This window comes from Falco punctatus, assembly GCF_963210335.1.
Source record: "Falco punctatus genome assembly, chromosome: 6".
Taxonomy (NCBI): Eukaryota; Metazoa; Chordata; class Aves; order Falconiformes; family Falconidae; genus Falco; species Falco punctatus.
Window position 1 is genome coordinate 20,272,899 of NC_137585.1, and position 17,935 is coordinate 20,290,833.

Below are 17,935 nucleotides of genomic sequence, written 5' to 3' on the forward strand. Positions count from 1 at the left end.
TGAAACACATGCCAATACAAGACACACGCACAAAAAAACTCGAAGAGATTTGCAGTCTTCAGCTACTCAATGTCTGGGGAGACCTGCAAGGTTCCCAAGTGTCATCAAGCAGCACAATAAAAGGGTTTTACTCTAGTAATATTATGTGATGCATGAACCCTCTCTTTTAACAGGTGTCCCCTGAAGACCAAGTAGTTCTTTTGACGTTTATTGACAGTCGGTCCAGTTTCCAAATGAAAATATGGTTGTTAGGATTAATAAATTTACTGTGCCATAAATCTCCAGATTATAGTGGGAGAATGAAATGGCAAACAAATATTGAAAAGGTCAAAAGCCCAAACGGTTGAAACATACATATCACTTACCTCTCGATTCACACTGTCAACATTTCAGAGTAACAGTAATTGTGTTGCTGCTGTTAATGTTTAGCAGAAAAATGTAGTTTCAGTTTTCCTATGTTGTAGCAATAGTCCTGTGAGAATGTGGCTCCAGAATTAGCACTCCAAGTATTTTTGGTTTCTTTGGTTTTGTTATTGTTCACTTTTTAAAAAGTAAAATGACTTTTCAGAAGCATCATTATGTATTCCACTGAAGTCCAGGGATTTTTTTACCAGAGAACAGGAACACCTGCAAAGTATTTAATTGAACAAACCAGGTGATAGCATTTTAAAATACAGTAGGCACTCAGTCAATAAAATGTGCACAATAGAGTTCCTTGAAAGAAAAGTGATACTAGGATCAGTTCTAGTTCAATGCAAATCTTTGTAAGCAGGCAATTAAAAGTTGGCTCAAGTATTTTGTAAGGAAAATCATGTGTTACTATATCCCAGTATGAATTTTATTTGAGAGAGGAATCACATCCCAGGAAGGTACTCTTGACAGAATCCTTGGGTTTTTTTCCTATTTGCCTCTGCGCAATATTGTTCAAATCTCCATGTAGCTAACATTCGTTCTGCTGTGTGAAGAAAAGTAATAGAGCAGAAAAGTGATGCTTCTCTTTGTCATTCACTTCTACCATGGCTCTGTCATAGACAAACCTGTTTTACAGTCACATACTTAATAATTAAAATATGTATCTTTGTGCCTTCAAAGTCACAAAGCATACACACACACACACACACCCCTCTCAAAAAAAAACCCCAAACCAAACCAAAAACCCAAACCAAGAAAACCTGACCTGAGCTGAAAGCAAGCAACTAAGTTTCTGAGCCCTGGCTGTCAGCCATTTATCCGGGTGCTTAGTGTGCCATGTCTGAGCATCCCACAAAGATTAATGTAGCTTTTGAATACTTCTGTTCAGGAGTAGGCTCATTTTCTATGTGCAGATGCAATCCAAGGAAGAGCAAATTGCTCACACTGAGTCAAGAAACCTTGTCAGAGGTGAAAATTAAGCATAGGTCTCCAAGCCCCAGATCTGGTGCCTCGATGATCCTCTGCTGATGGCCATTTCTCTCAATCACACTCCTTTCTTCATCTCAACAGGAAGGATTCTGCAACATTCAACAAAAAAAGTAAAGTAAAACTAAACAGCTGCAGTCCCTAACCAGTAAATTCTGCAGCAATATTAATACCACCACATACTAATGCATGGCCATCATGTCTTTTAATTCCTGGTGCTGAATGCTACCACCATCGGTTATGTGGCTGGTAAATTACAGTGTAAACCACCTTTTCTATTTAGGAATGCTTTTCCATTCCCCTACCCCAATCCCCTTCAAAAGTAAATAAAAATCCAAAATGAAATATCTGTTTCAAGTGCTATTGAAATAGGTATTCATTTAATCAAACCTATGAAATAACCGAGGAAGGTTAGAGAGTCCTAAGGAAGCAAGATGTAGTAAACCCATGCCTTCACCTGCCCTTGAGCATTCTCAGAATTGCCAGTTTAAACCTTGGAGCTCACAGGGAGCTAGCAGGCCAAAGGAATCCAAACTAGTCAAGTAACAGGACACATGAAGCAACAGCCATGATGGCCAGACTCTGCTTTTATTGAAGCCAGTATCTATTTTGATGTTAGCGATAGCAGATCACACACACCCCCTCCCCCACCCTCCCCCGACAGAGCTGTAGTTCTGTGCAGAACAGTTATGTTTCTCCTAAAAGACACAAGATAGCTAGAGCAACCAAAACTCAAACTGTGATTACAAAAAATGGTGATGAATAGGGAAGAGCTATTCAGTGACTCAATCTCATCACAAATTTTGCAGAGCTGGACTTTTCAGGTAACCATACAGACTGCAGTTGCTGTTCTCTCTCTGTACTACAAGCGGGTCTCTTCTGGATTTCATCTTTGGCAGGAGCACACCTTTCCCATGTGAAGCCCTACAACTCATCTAGGCTCCTTGTGTGACTGAGAGAGAGGGAGAAATTAATCCCATCCCTAAAATAGTTCACTAAAATAATCGGGCATCTCCAAAATAATAATGAGGCCAAAGTCGGGAAGGATGAAGCCAGTTCATAGCCTCGGTATTTTGGGATTGAGGAAATTAGAAAACTGAAAAAATACCATCAAACTCAAACTTTCAAGGCTTATAGCAATTGGGTCAGGGCTTTGTGACCAAATACTTAGTGCAGGATTTGGGTTGGTTAAGAGCACTGTAAAGGAGGGAGGAATGGATAACATGGCTGTGTTCATGGCACTTGATATTTTATGAACATAACTAGTTAAAATTAAGACTTGGTAAAATTTTACAGTGTTCTTCTGTCAGCTAAAAATGATACAATTAGGACACATTACTGGAACTGACCTCTCATAAATCATGTAAGAATGAATGGGCTCTTTCGTATCCTGTCAGAATAATATCACCATGTGTTCAAAGGTGACAGGAAAAATTAGAGTTCATTAATAGTTACTTTATTTTGTGTAAAACCTCAGTTGTCCTTATCCAGTAACCATTTATATAAATGTCTGTTGGTACATCTTATCATATAGCATTTCATTGTTAGCATTTTAGGTCCTAAAACTGTTTGGCTTTATAGAATGTGAATGACAAACCACTTAGCTGATAAGATGTACCTGTAACTATTTTAGATTAATTAATTGTAATTCTTCATGTTTTCCTGCATTAGTTTGAAAACAAATACTCCATATAATACATCTTTATCAGAATAAGCTGTCTAGTTCTCACACCTTTTTTGCCCAGGAGATTTTTTCTTTTTGAGAATATAGAACAAACCACCCACCATTCTCTGTTACTCTTTTAAAATTCAAATGAATTTATGTTCTCTTAGAAGCCTAAAATTGATAGCCCTGAAATTTAGTTTTAGAGTCAGTTTTGCCCTAGTGATGATAGTTACATTCACTGGGAACCCATTGTGCCATAACTTTTTCAAAGAGGATTTTTATGTTTTTAATGGCACCAATTTGTTTTTATTAACTTCTAAAATGGCACAACACATAAATAACAATTTCTTAATTCTGTCTGTCATTTCAAAGGAACAGAAAGAGAATATAATGTGCCTTACTGCAGTTATAATTCTGCCTTCCAAGGTTTTCACAGATTTTCCTGCGGAAGATATGATGCGTTCCTTTATAAAATTTTGCAGGTTTTTCAGACCAGAAATAAACAAACATGAAAGAGAAGCTGAAGAATTTTTATGCTAATGAAAAACATTTAAACATTATTGGATTATTATGTTGATAATTTCTGTCTCTCACATCAGCTCTTTGTCACATCTTCCCTGTACCTTGGCTTTGGTGCTTCAAGAAATGCAATTATAGCTAGGCACGCAACTGCATGAAAATATAAAGAAATTAGATGTTATCACTTAGCTGCCACTTGAGTAACTAATTCAACGCTTGTATAAAACCTGAGTTTACAAATCTTCATACAATAGATTATGAAGGGAACAGTTTTATTGTTCCATCTCACCTTAAGCTAAAAAATTGTCCCCATACATAAGGGGGATGAAGACAAGAATGTAGGAAGCTTTTTATAAATATGAGATTGTAATGGTCCTGCTGGTATATCTCATTCCTTCTCTGCTATTACAAGCAAACGTATACATAATCTCTTTCACAAACAGAAGTTTATGAAGTCCTACATTAACCAAATTAGGATTTATGCTTTATTAGATTAGTATTTTTGCTATTCCTATTAGGAAGGTGTTCCAGTACATTAATCCTCCCATTGCTACATATAGTCTTTTAATTTCCAGTTAAACTATAATTATGAGCCATGTACATTAATTTCTTTCTGTTTACATCAGTGAAAGCAAGAGGGAAATTAATGCCTATGAGAGACTAGCTAACACCCTGGTAGCTAGGACACTCACGCTTGATCAGGCCAGGAATCTGAGTCCAATTTGTCACGTTTTATGCAAACACTGTAACCTCTGGGGCAGCAGCTTTCCTAGGGCAGGCATTCTCAGCTACCAGCTCCAGTTCTAGTCCCACCAAATTCTGCCTCGGACTCAAAGTTTCTGTGTTGTTGAAAGTTTTATTGAAGCTGGAATATTTCAGAAAAAAAAAAAAAAAAAAAAAAAAAAAAAGTTGTGGTTCTGATGAAGTGCCACTTTCCAACGCACATATAAACCATTTCAACAAATAATTCCTGACTACATTTATTACATAACTAAATTTTTAAAGGTACCTCGGAGAATAAGTGAAATAGAGTCCAGATATGTTTTCTGAGAGATCTCCTAGCTTCCTCATTTTGCTGTGGTTATATTCCTAAGTAGTATGTAGCATTCTAGGGGCTATGATTTGGTGAGTAACTGAAAGCATTTTTATTTACACTGTTATTTTTAACCAGTCCATATAAGCAAGTTCAAACATTGCTGCCATCTTTTGATTGAAGTAGATTTTAGCTCCCTAAGGGGGAGGGAAACATTGGGACCATAACTGACAAATACATGCACTAAGCAAACAAAGATTATTTATGCAAAGAAGAAAGCACAACTCTTTTTAATACAGAAGAGCCAGAAGATGGTAAAGGCCCTATTAACTTCACACACCAGCTTTGACCAAATACTGGGTTGGGTCTAGTGCTGAATTTTCCTCACATCGTTTTCAGTCATCAAGTGAAAATGAGAGTGAGATACCCACACCTAGGAGACCGGATTGGGCACCTGGAGAGAAAAAACATCTGTCCCTTTTCCAGAACTGCTTACAGCTACATTTCTCAAGAGCAAGAAGTGCGTGGGAAGGACTGTGACCTTGTGAGGTTAGGGCTCTGTCCCAAAAGCATAGTCCAGCCCCAAAAGGCCTGCTGAGCTACTGGAGAAGTGATGATTGATTTTGGCGGAAATTTCTAAGTCTTCAAGGGCTGAGGATTATTTCCTCTTTGCTAAAGGTCAGCTTTTACACAAACTATTTGCAATGAGCTGCATTTAGTAGTGTGAACACGCATACCTCAAGTGCATACAAGAGCAAACAGAAGTAGATAGTGTGAACATTTTATTGAGACAACAGGCAACTCTCAACTAAGCAGTTACAAAGGTCTTATGTAGTAATTGCCCTTTAAACAACCTTACACCATGATCAGGGAACATCAAATCTGGGAGGAAGTTTATTTTTGCAAGCTGCTGAATGTGATATGATTGAATGAATGTGATCATAAATCTTAAATCCGCTGACTTTCATGGAAGCTTTTGGAAACTATGAAACACGCAATTGTTTCAGTGAGGGGTTTGCTGAAAAATGCCTGATGGTTATCTTTAATTTATTGGTTTACCTAAACAAGAGAGGTTGAATAGCTTTTGGATAGATATTTCACAGGGAAATACCTGGTTGTGCCTGCATCATTCATCTACACTTCCCAGGTCTCCTCTAAGCTCAACAAAAAAAAAGCTTCTCTGGGCCTCAGTGAGCCACTTGGATAACGTTAAGGGATTTAAATGCAGTAAAAAAGATACTGTGAGGAACGTCTGCAAGTATGGAGTCAAAATAAGCCCATTGCCTGGTCCAAAAACCACACAGTGAATGATAGCTTTGGCTCATCACTAGATAAGCAGTTTAGAGCTGCTCTCTGACTTCCAACATCCCTTAAAAGGTGACTGCAAGACCACAAGTGTCTTGAGCTTTTCATACTTTAATGGCAGTCTTATATAAAGGAAAAGGGGATTCAAGCCTGAGGAGAAAGAGACAGAAGATCTAAAGGGCATCTAGGACTTTTTTTTTTCCCTATGCATATTACAGGATTTCTCTTCAGTTACTTCCAGTTACTCCTGGAATAATTTTTTTTCCTCAAGGATAAAATTCACCTCAGCAGAAAGAGTCAGTGGATGAAAATAATACAGCCTCTCAAATCTACATAAGTCCAAAGGGTTAAATTTTATCTTCACCTTCAATTATTCCTATTCTCAATTAATCCAAAGAAATAACAATCACTAACCTACCCTTACCTGACATTGGTGTGTACTGAGCGTAATGTGCTTTATAAGCATGAGATTTAGCTCACAGCTGCTGGGAAACAGGCAATCTGTTTTTGTTCTCCTTTTACTGACAGAGAAATTAAAATGAAAGGGGAATTGTGCACCTGCTGACAATCAACCAAAATTCCAAAGAAACATTGTCAGAGATCTCAGAAGAGAAGGACAGCAGGAACGGGAAGGACTGTAAAGGTAAGACAGTGGGTTTTGATCCACCTCTCCAGAAGTGTGCTAAGGATTCTGGGATAAGCAGAGAAAAAAACATGTCAAAATGGATTATTTCAATTTTTTTTCCAGGGAGCAGTCAGGCTGGGAAACCACACACTTCTTTCTTCTTCTTCTTCTTTTTTTTTTTTTTTCTTTTTTTTTCTTTTTTTTTGGGGGGGGTGGGGTGGGGTGAGCTCAGTTCTGATTAAAGCAAATGAGTAGAAACTTGAATTTCATTTCAGATGACTTTTTTTTTCTTTACAGATGAAGATGATGCTTAGCTGTATTGTAAATCTGTTGTAACATATGAGAAAACTCATTAGGTTAAGGATTTCAATGGCAGATTCTATAGGAAACAGCATGCAAGGGACCATATAACTATTACCGTGTCTGATCAATTTCAAGCCTCTAGCCCAACAACAGGAGGGTCATATGAGGATGTCGGCAGTATCAGCCCAGGACAAGAACTGAATGGATGCCTCAGGATTTGTAGTGACAGGCTTTTTCCTATTTGGTCATCACATCTATAGCATTCAGTGACATTTAAATACGGGTGGAAAAGACCGTTCTCAAGACAAATACACTGTAACTTCTTGGATAACTCTTATTGTCAGTTCTAATTCAAAATAAACAATTATTTCTAGTATCTTCGAATGCTATTCCCAAATGGCATTTTATGAACTTGGTAAAACTCTATTATTTTCAGTGTAAGCCAGCAACGAATTCAAATTAAATGCATATTCAATATATCATTTTATAACGTGACAAAAACAATATATTGGAGTTAGTCATACTAGTTCTTATGAAGTGACCTAAAAATTTGTCCAGAATTTGTAACTTCTATAATTTGGCAGTGGTAGGAGTCAACGGAAAAATATGAAACAACTGAATGCTTTTGTTAAACACATTTAACACTATATTTTTCATTTCTTGCAAACAATCATGGCCATAAATTTTACGCAGGAGACATTATTTCCTACACAGTACAGAAATTACCCCTGGGACTTCATTTTACTCCAGACAAAGCACCAATTCTTTTGCAGTGTATGTGAATATCTGCATGTGAGAGTGCTGCTTCTAATGCAATAGATTATTTATCCTCCTGCAGTTTACAAATAATAGACGGAAGTTCTCACTGTTTTGCTACAATGGTAGCTTTCTGAAGTACAGAAGTAAACTTATTTACAATTTGAAGTAGGGGCAAGCATTTCATTAATTATTTTTGTCAGACTAGGACCAGGAATTTTGTTTGTGTGTGTGTGTATGTGAGTGAAAAAAGGTGCTGTGTAATATAAGTGTCTTGATAATGAAATAAATGATCCTTCATGGTAAAGAGATTATGGCTGAGACAAGAAGTTTATTTAAAATAATGGTTATAAATGTATTTCAGTATTGACGCTACAGGTGTAAGATGTAAGCCATTGTAAAGAAATAAATGACAAGTTGCTCAGTTTTTTCTGCCTCTCACTCACTGCCACCTATGGCAAAGCTTCTTATTAAAATACGGTATTATTTTGCTAAAGCCAGGGACTGGGTTTCTGGGTTCACTTTCTGGCTCTGTCACAGGGTTAATCAGTGACTATCATAACTCCATTGGTAAAATGGTGACATTAGCATTTCCTCCCCTCTTTCTCTTTTTGTTTAGATTGCCAGCTCTTCCCAGCAGGCTCTCCCTTAGAAATGACCTTCTGTTAACATATCTGGAGTTTCTTTTACACAGCTGAGACAAATGGGGAAGAACAGACTAAAGTTAGGATGAAACTCTTTGTAAATATAGAGAATTTTTCCTAACTTATCTTGCTCTCCAATCAGAACACAAAAAAATAATGCAAAGACCTGTGCAAATAAATAATAAATAAAATTAAATGATAAAATATTAATGTTACTAAGAAAGGACCAGTTTTCCAGGGAAAAATTACAAAAATTAAAATAATGTGCCAATTCTAATATATTTTCAACAGCAAAAAATATTCAGATGAAACACTACAGCTTATGGTTTAGTAACCCTATTTGCCTTTTCTAAAGAAAGCACATAGTTTGAACTTCATAATTTTGATTCCTTTTGTGTCACCACTATTTCAAATAATCTTATATTACATACAATACTTTCTTTAAACAATGAATTACAAAGAAATGTAAAAATTTTCAGATTTCTGGTCATTTATTGAATTTCTAAAATTTTAATTTCTCACCAGAAATTCTGTTTACTGACGAACATTTTAGCCTAACTTTTTGGTCCGTGGTGACCATATAATGAGAAAATTCCAGAAAGTCATAATGAGCAAAGTGAGAAGGGAGAGAAGATTAACAACACAATACACAAAAAGATCACGAACAAAACATGCAATATAAATATATTGAGACATATGCAAATTGCCTGGATAAGTGTCACTAATTCTTTCTGTTAAAGGCCCAGCATGGGAATTTTAGAGTAGTGTCAGTATATCCTTCTGTGTGTGCATGAAGGTTCTTGAGAAAGAACACAAACATGGTGTGGAGGGAAAAAAACAGCTTGCAAAACTTGCTAATTGTACATTAACATTACCATTTTTTCACATTGGTGTGACCAGTGTGTTATCACCTACCCTAGTCAGATAAAAACTTTCCCAGGACATTGCTGCAATAAGGAATTACAGAAATGATGAAGGCACAGTCATAAATCCAGGCAGGGAACGAGACTATGCTCCCTTCCCATTGGCTATCAGAACCAACTGCTGACACAGATATAATGTAAACTGTGGCTTTGTCACACATATTTTTAAGATGTAGTGTCCTGGTCAAAGCAGGATACAGATTTTTTTATCTTAAAAAAGAGACAAGAACCGTGACCTTAAAGATCAGATCAAGTATAAAGCGGCCTTAAATAACAAACAAAATGTATGTCATATCTACAAGATACATTCCTCAAGTTTACACATTAAATTCATGAGCAACTCTGGAGTGGTCGATGCTACAATGTACTACTGAGAATCCAGATGCCAAAAAACTGCCAGAGCGTCTGGATGCTCAGCATCTTCCAGGATCACTCTGACAGGAAAAAAAAAAAATCAGAATGCCCCATTAGATTAAATCAGAGGTCTTAATACAGATGGCTGTGTGCTGCTCTATCTTCATCTTAATAGATTTATTTCTGGAGCAAGAAAGATTTACGCTCAGTTGGAGAGAGCAAGGTTAGGAATCAAGCAAACTGGGCATAAACATGTCCATAGGACCTGATGGGGTACAGCCATGAAAGCCGAGAGAGCCTTCTGATGTCATTGCTTGATTATCTTTGAAAGGTTATGACGATTGGAAGATGTTCCCGAGGAATGGTTGAAATCAAATGTCCCCTCTTTCTTCGACAAGGGCAAGAAGAAGGATTCAAGGAACTACAAGCTGGTCAGCCTCACCTCCATCCATGTGAAGTTAATGTAGCAAATAATCCTGGAAACCATTTTTCAGACACCTAAAGGTTATCAGGAGCAGTCCGCATGGATTTACAAAGGGGAAATCGTGCCTGACCAACCTGGTAGCTTGACTAGCTTGGTGGATGACAGGAGAGCAATGGATGGTGTTACCTCAGCTTTAGTAAGGCTTTTGATGCTCTCTCAAATAACACACCCACAAATAAACTAATTACATCTTAGATAAGTGACAATGAGGTGGATTGAAAACTGGCTAAAATGCTGAGCCCAGAAGAGTGTAATCAGCCACAGAAAGTCCAGATGAAAGACAACCACTAGCGGTGTATCTCAGGGGTAAATGCCATGTCCTTGCCATTTAACCTCTTCTTTAATGACCTGGACAATGGGACAGAGTACACCTGCAGTGAGTTTTCAGATGATATGAAAAGTAGACAAGTGAGTGTACATGAGATGGTTATATTGCAGTTCAGAGGGACCTGGACAGGCTAGAGAAAAAGGCCAACAGGAATCTCATGATTCTGTCATCCCTCAGCATAGGCAAGTGACCAGTCATGCATCTGGGGAGGAATAACCCCAGGCACCAGTACATGGAAAGAAAACATTAAACCAGACTGCTTCTCAGTAGTGCCCAGTGACAGGACAAGAGGCAATGGGCACAAACTCAAACATATGAAATTCCATCTTCATATAAGAAAACACTTTTTTCCTGTGAGAGTGATCAAACACTGGAATATGTCGTCCATAGTAGCTGTGGAGTCTCCACCCTTGGACATACTGAAAACCTGACTGGGCATGATCCTGGACAACCTGCTCTAGGTAACCCTGCTTGAGTAGAGGCTTTGGATGAGATGATCTGAAAAGGTCCTTTCTAACCTTAATGAGTCTGTGACTCTGATTTCCAATTAGCTTGAATGTAAATAAATCCAGCCTCAAAGACCAAATCAACAATCAACAACAAAACCTCCAGATGATTGGTGAGAGTAATAAAACCCTTCAAAACATGCTCTGTTTTTAAATTGTCTGTTAGACCCAGGTAAGTAATGTCTATTTACTATAAATGCTTCCTTGATTACTTTTTTTTTTTCCAGCCAGCCTGGTGACCCTCCCATATTCAACTTCTAAGTAAAATTGTGCATCTGCACTTCATTAGTGTAAATTTTAATCTCAAGCTTAAATGTTAATAGAAAACAAATTTTAAATCTTGCCTCCACAAGCAGTTTCTTTAAAACATAGGATCAGAATTAAGTTTGCATAGTCAGAGATATACAGGTCTTACAGATTGTGATAAATTGTAATCCATAAACACAGCTTGAATTCCAGCCCTTTAAGATTAAAAAAGCTGACACAGAGAAAATAAAACTCAGTAGACAAGGCTTTCTATGCCTTTAGGAAAGAACTCCATAGAAGCTGCTTTATATATTACTTATACATTATAAATCTGCAGAAGCGTTAACTAATTAATAGCTGCTGCCATACTAGGCACAAAGGAAATATTCTTATGCGTATTATTGTACAGTTACCACACCTACAAAAGTTAAGTGACTCACCCCAGCTATACATGGAACAATGGCAAATCTGCACTGGGCACTCAGGAACATCCAGTGTCTGGTCTAGTAAGTCACATCTATATGTTTTGAACTTCATTAATAAATCTGCATTATGATCACTGAATAATAAAGATTGGACTTTATTATCTGTATCTGTATACAGATAATACCTTCTTCATATATCTTTGAATATCTGTATTTACAATATCTGTATTGGAGGGTTCTCAACTTCTTGACTATAATCAAAGCTCAAAGGCCTTTCCAACCATCTACATTCACTATAAGGTATACTTTCCAACTAGTTGGTTGAGTTAGGCAAAATTTTTCCCCATAAAGTGAAAATTCCCATTTTCAAGATTTATGAGGCACTTATGCAGTGATAAGATCTGTGCTAACCCACTGCACAGGAGTGTATTTGACCCTTGTTGAACTCAAGGTCAAGTGTTATATTTCAGAAATCCCAGGTCTGTGGTGGATTCAATAAAAGGCCTTATCTCTTTTGAAATCAGTGGCAACAGGAAGAGAGATGTATGTATTTTTTTAAGCAACATGTATTACTTAGAGAAAAATCACATTCAAACGTGTTGCAGAAAAATGGGAGAGAAGATAGATGATGCTTTTTTTCATTGGAAATTCCTTGGTATGAATATGAATGGTGTGGCAAAGAGACAGGCATATGAAAAGCAGCAGTGCATGGCAAGTTTATTAAGACTTTAAGATCAAGGAGTGCAAACTCTGTATCAGTCACTCCACAGCCTCTGTTTCAAGTGATACTGAAACTTGCTGTGTGTCGCATATCTGCTTCACGTTTTACATATATAAAAATTCAGGGTGCAGGAAACGAGTCCCAATTGAGAGAAAGGAACAATGTTCAAAGATTTCTTTTGGTTTATGTTGATTTGATTTACACAAGGCAACACAAAACCACACGTACTGCTCATCAGTTCACAAATTAAATAAGCACTAAACGCGAACCACTGCTTTGTCAAAAGGAGAAAAAATGACACAAGGGCACAGTAGTTTCACAGTACAAAATGCTTGGAATAGAACTGGTAGTTTTACAATAGTGACTATGAAGAAAAAGACACACCTACTGTCTTCATAGATTTTCTATGATGAGACAAAGGCAACAGACTGTTACATGCTATCGATTTCTGGGCAGAAAGCATTAACTAGTACCATTGAATAATACCACAGAATAATTAGCACAGGTATTCTTACTAAGGCCGGGGAGACAAACTGCATTGCTGCCAATATACTTGTCCCATTCATTCCCAAACAGCACATAATCTGCTTAGTGAAATAACACTAAAAAGATCAAGATTTAAAATGTAGCCTCTAATTCACTTACCATACTTTTTGTTAAAAAAAAGGAAGGTGGAAAAGTGCATGTGATTGCTTGCTCGGTTTTGTGTAATTGAGTATTCAGGCTGACGTACTACACAGCACAAAGAATCAGGAATTGCTTATAGTAATTTATATTTACGCAGAAAGAAATAGTTAATTGGTACCATTTATCTTTTAGGAGAAAACAGTTAATTGTACACCAACACAAACCTCTATTGTGTTCAGCTATAACAAAGTGTATAAAAAACACACCAAAAAGTACAAGGAAAGACGTCAGCAGAACCACAGAGGTGTTATGTGCAATGGATCTGAAAATCCGGGAGGCTGGGAGCAGAAAGCAGGACCTCATACCACAGGCGTAAGCGTGCACTGAAGGCATGCTCTTTCCCAAGACCTTATTACAGCCCGGCTTTTAGTGGACACAACAGTACAGCTAGCTGGTCAGAACTGATATAAAGTGCAAGGAAATTTGAAATGTATGATAGAAATGTGATTAATATATTTCCCACAGACAGGGCAAAATTCTGAATGCATGTGTTGCTTCAAAAAGGAAATAAATGATACTTCAGGGACTATCCTAGGACGTTTTGCCAGTGAGTATCTAAAAAGGCACTAAAAGAATTCTTTCCTTCATCTTGCAGAATTGCAAGTGTTAGAACTACCTCAGTCAGGTACAGTTTGTCCCACCATTAATTTTTTTCAAACCTTAAGTTCAGTTTTTCTTGCTTTAGTAAGTAAATCATGTTTATTTAATTTGTAATATACTTAGCCTTTTCCTCTGAAATTTGCCAGTGTTTCTCTAATAATTATGATGCTTAACATCTCTTAGAAGGGTGTATCACAGTTCTACAGATCTGTAAGATTAAAGAAAGTAAAAACAGGGCCATATAACTAGCAAGAAGCAGGGGCTGACTCCTGCAGAGATCAAAACAGACCCCAAGAACCAGACCTCTCAGTGTGAGTTCTAATACAATGATAATCAATGCTGGCAGCCTGCAGACTATTTCTAAGTAATAAAAAATAGTTACAAATAATTAAAAATATGCTGCTGGTTACTCTAAATTCTTCAGGTTTCTACCTCCACCAATCAACCTAAATTTTAAAAGCAGACAGTTTGAAGAAGGTTGAAAAAGAGTTAGTTCCTTTTTGACCTTGCAACTTACTGTATTTATTTTAGATCATTGTTATTCATCTCCACAGCAAAGGTGAAGCCACTCTGAACTGCTTCGCTTCTAGGTTTTGCAGTAAGTTTTATTATTAGGAGCAGATATGAAGCCACATATAATACTGAGGTAAGTAAAGATCTCTGAAGCACATAAAGATAAATCCTTCAGAATGACTGTTTATTGACCAGGAGAGAGAGACTTTCAGGATGAATCCTGGTCAGTTGGTGAAAAATACACTCATTGCACAGTGTAACTTGTGGTTGGAGGGACCAGGACTGAAGGATGTCCTATGTTTTTCCTCTCAGATGAGCAGAGACAAGATCAACTGCTTGCTGGGAGAAAGGGAGGAAGTGTCACAGTTCAATAGTGACTGTGACCACAGTTCTTGAAGACTTGTGCCTATTTAAGCTTACAGATAGTTGTACAAGCTGCACAACTGTAGTTTCAAGCAGGAAATACTTTCACAATATTAAGCTAAGAAGCCTTATTTTTTTTTTTACTCCTGCTTTGATATTGCATAGGTTCTTACCTATGTAACATGCGTCACATTTAGGGTCCCTTTAAACCACCAAGACAAGACTGAGAGGGCTAGAGGAAGAATCAGGCTTCAAATGTTAGCTTGGATTTCAATAAACATTTAACTAGTTAAGAGTATATTACCCTGTAAAGAAAGGTGTTAATAGATCATGGGAACACTCCCAAACTGGGTTTAGACCAGCTCCTCCCAGTATTGATAACAATGTAGCCCTGGGAGTATAAAGCCAAGTTTCTTCAGCAGGTTAATGTGGGCTGTGCAGAGCTCTAGATTGTCACTCCCAAAGCATTTGGTTTAAAGCCAGGCAAGTCTAAATGAGGTACATTTATATCTGACTACAGTACAGACACGCTTCACAGCATAGAGGAGAAACATAACCTGTACAATTCAGTATGTTTAAAGAAACTCAAACTCCCAAGGAAATGTACAATAGTGTCTTTCACAGTGAAAGTGTTGATGCTCTCACAGTGTAGAAGCTTGTAAAAGAAAGCATGCGAGTCAAAGATCAGGAAAAAAATCCCTACCCACGTTAGCCTCAATGATAAATCCTCTAGCTCAAAGCCCCACTGAAATCATGGATAAATTACATTGTTAAATTGAAATTACTGTTGGACATGGTGGTCAATTATTCCCCAGATTCCCAGTGGATTAAAGTTTTCCAGTGAAACTGCTATTTCTACAACAGAGATGTTAGAAATGTGCATTATGCATTTTAAATGCTATTGAAATTGATGCCAAGAAAAACAGTTGTGCCTGGCTGACATTGAAGATAATTTGGCAAGTTACCGAAAAGTTTTACTGTATGCCCCAATTTATTGCTGTGTATACAAAACTATCCCATAAGCCAAAAGCTATGTTAAACTGTAACAAGTTTATATTTTGTGCAGAAGAAGAAAAGGTGACAAGGAAACAGAACGTTTTTCAGTGTTAAAGCATATGATGAGAAACTATTTTCTACCCGAGTATAACCATTGGAATGCTTTTGTGGTAGAGAACTTTTTGTTTTGGTAAGTTTTAAAGCCTGTAGGTCATCTGGAGACTGTTTCCAGCTCAGGAAGTTTTTGAGCATGTGGTTAGACCACAAAGTGATCTAAAATGCTTTAAGAAAACGTGGTTTCTTTTTCCCCCTAAATTTCTTTATGTCACATTTGTCAACAAACACATCACTGCACAAATGGCATGTGATCCCACAGCAAACTGCCTTTAGGAGTGGAGACTGCCTGTCAAGCTCATCAAAGACTCCTCTAAACCACATACTCTTCTTGATGACCGATGCGTCCCTTATCATGAACTTACATCAGCTTCATTACCACACTGCTCTGAAACACTGTTATTAACCTAAGGGCTGCTGATGCAAAGACAAGGCATTGTTTCATGAAGCTCAAAATCAGTGAAAGGCTCCTTAACTCTTCCACCAGCAGTGAGACGACAACCAGAATTGTTTCATGAATACAAGGACAAGTAGAATATTTGGTGCTGCAGACAGTGATAGGAATTTTTTTATCCCTTGACTGAAACACCTGAATTGCTCTAGGAAAGGCTGTCAGCATGTTAAGATTCATAAGGAGCAGAAAGCACAACTTGTACTTCAGACACCTTCTATAGTCACTATCCCTGGTGAAAATCCATTTTGCTAAACTCAGCTATTTCAAATTATGAGCTTCAAAAAATTATGGGATTGAAAAAATGGTAAGACTAAGAAAAACATCATTGAATACTGAGGTCATGGAAGTTGGCATTGCTAGTGTTGATGTACTGCTTTCAGTCTGAGGAAGGGCAGGCTGAGTGAAGGAATACATGTCCCTGTTGGCCTGATCACCATCTGGTTCAGCTTCTGAGACAAACTCTTCTCTCCAAGTAGCTCCTCAAATTTGGAAAAAAAAGCCCAATTTAAAACAAGTCATAATTGAACCATAACATTAAAACTGGTGATGCTATACTTCTAAGCATAAATAGGGGGTTTCTTTCCAATAACAGATAAACAGAATAACGTTAATTTGTGCTTGCATATCTATTCATACCTATGAGGAGTTACACTTTTGCTTCTCATAATGACTCAAATTAAGGATAGATTCAAACTATAAAATGTCACCTAATTCTCTCCATTATACAAATTTTGTTAGGATGATGTAACTTACCAAACTAAGCTGTCCATACAATCCAAATATAGAGTATTAAAATTTTGCTTATTTGAAACAAAGAGGCAATAAACCACCACCAATTCACAGAAAATACAGGCACTGAGTACACAAATGTATTTGACATCTAACCAGCTGTATAATAATTTGATGGATCCCAGATGCTGCAGAAAAGCAAGGCAAGAGCATAACTATGCAATTTATTTGAAACAGTTATATATTATTTAAATTTATGCCTGTAATAACAATGTGATGGACAGGACATGAGTCTCAGTCTACTACATACACCAGAAACCATAGCCCTGTCAGTAGGCTGCCTCACTGGTCAAAAATGAAAGGTACTGTAATATTTACTGTGAGAAAGTAATAATTTCCCAGATAGCCTACAAGAAAAAAAATCCACCTTTTTTTCTTCCAAAGTACATCAATTACAAAGAGTCCTGAAGGAGGAGCTGAACTGCATTCACTCAGGAGGCTCTGAGAACTTTCACAGAGTCATCTTCACATTGGAGCTATGTAAACAAATAAAATCTATAAACCACTTCAGACCTGACAGAGCTATATGCCACAGAGAAGGTATAAGGAAGGTTGGTCAGAGATTCATTCACACTGAAAGCCTAAAGTAGCAGCAGTAAGGCAGGGCATAGTAAACAGGGGAACACGGAGAGTGGGAAAGAGGAAGAAAGAACATCAGACCTGTCATCAGACCTGTGAGAAGGGAAAGGGTTCAGGTTTTCTCAAGGTGACAAAAACTCAAAGACCCCTGCCATATTCTCTAGCTACAGCATGAAATGGTTTTACAGAAAGACCAGACTTTTCTAATATTTTTTCTTTACATTAACTCCTTTGTGCTGCAATGTATTTGCCTGTAGGATGCACTGCTATTTGCAACACCCAGCAGCTTTAGCAGGAAGTGAAACAGGAAAGGGAAAGAGAAAAAGAAATTTTGTGCTGCATCTCTGCACAGAGTCCATTGCTTTGGTTTTTAAACAGTTCGGAAGAAAAGGATACAGCTAGGGGAAACCTTGCTAAATCTGTCTTATCTTTTGTTTCATGCAGCTATAAAAATGAGGCGTCTTCTTGTTTAGCCTATTTATCCTACTTTTGGATTTGTGCTGAAAAAGTGTTGATATAGGATAGAAGGATGTCTCAGTTACTGCTGAGCCGTGCTCACACAGTGTCAAGGCCTTTTCTGCTTCTTACATCACCCCACCAGTGA

General features: G+C 37.5%; 1 long non-coding RNA gene across 1 annotated transcript in view; it reads right to left on the reverse strand.

The window, feature by feature from the left end:
* The window catches only part of LOC308065325, a 65,885-nt gene extending 53,297 nt beyond the window's left edge, over window positions 1–12,588 (reverse strand). The window contains exon 1 of the long non-coding RNA XR_013928738.1: window positions 366–12,588. This is a non-coding gene — a long non-coding RNA (uncharacterized lncRNA). The remainder of the gene's footprint in view (window positions 1–365) is intronic.
* Between the last annotated feature and the right edge of the window lie 5,347 nt (window positions 12,589–17,935).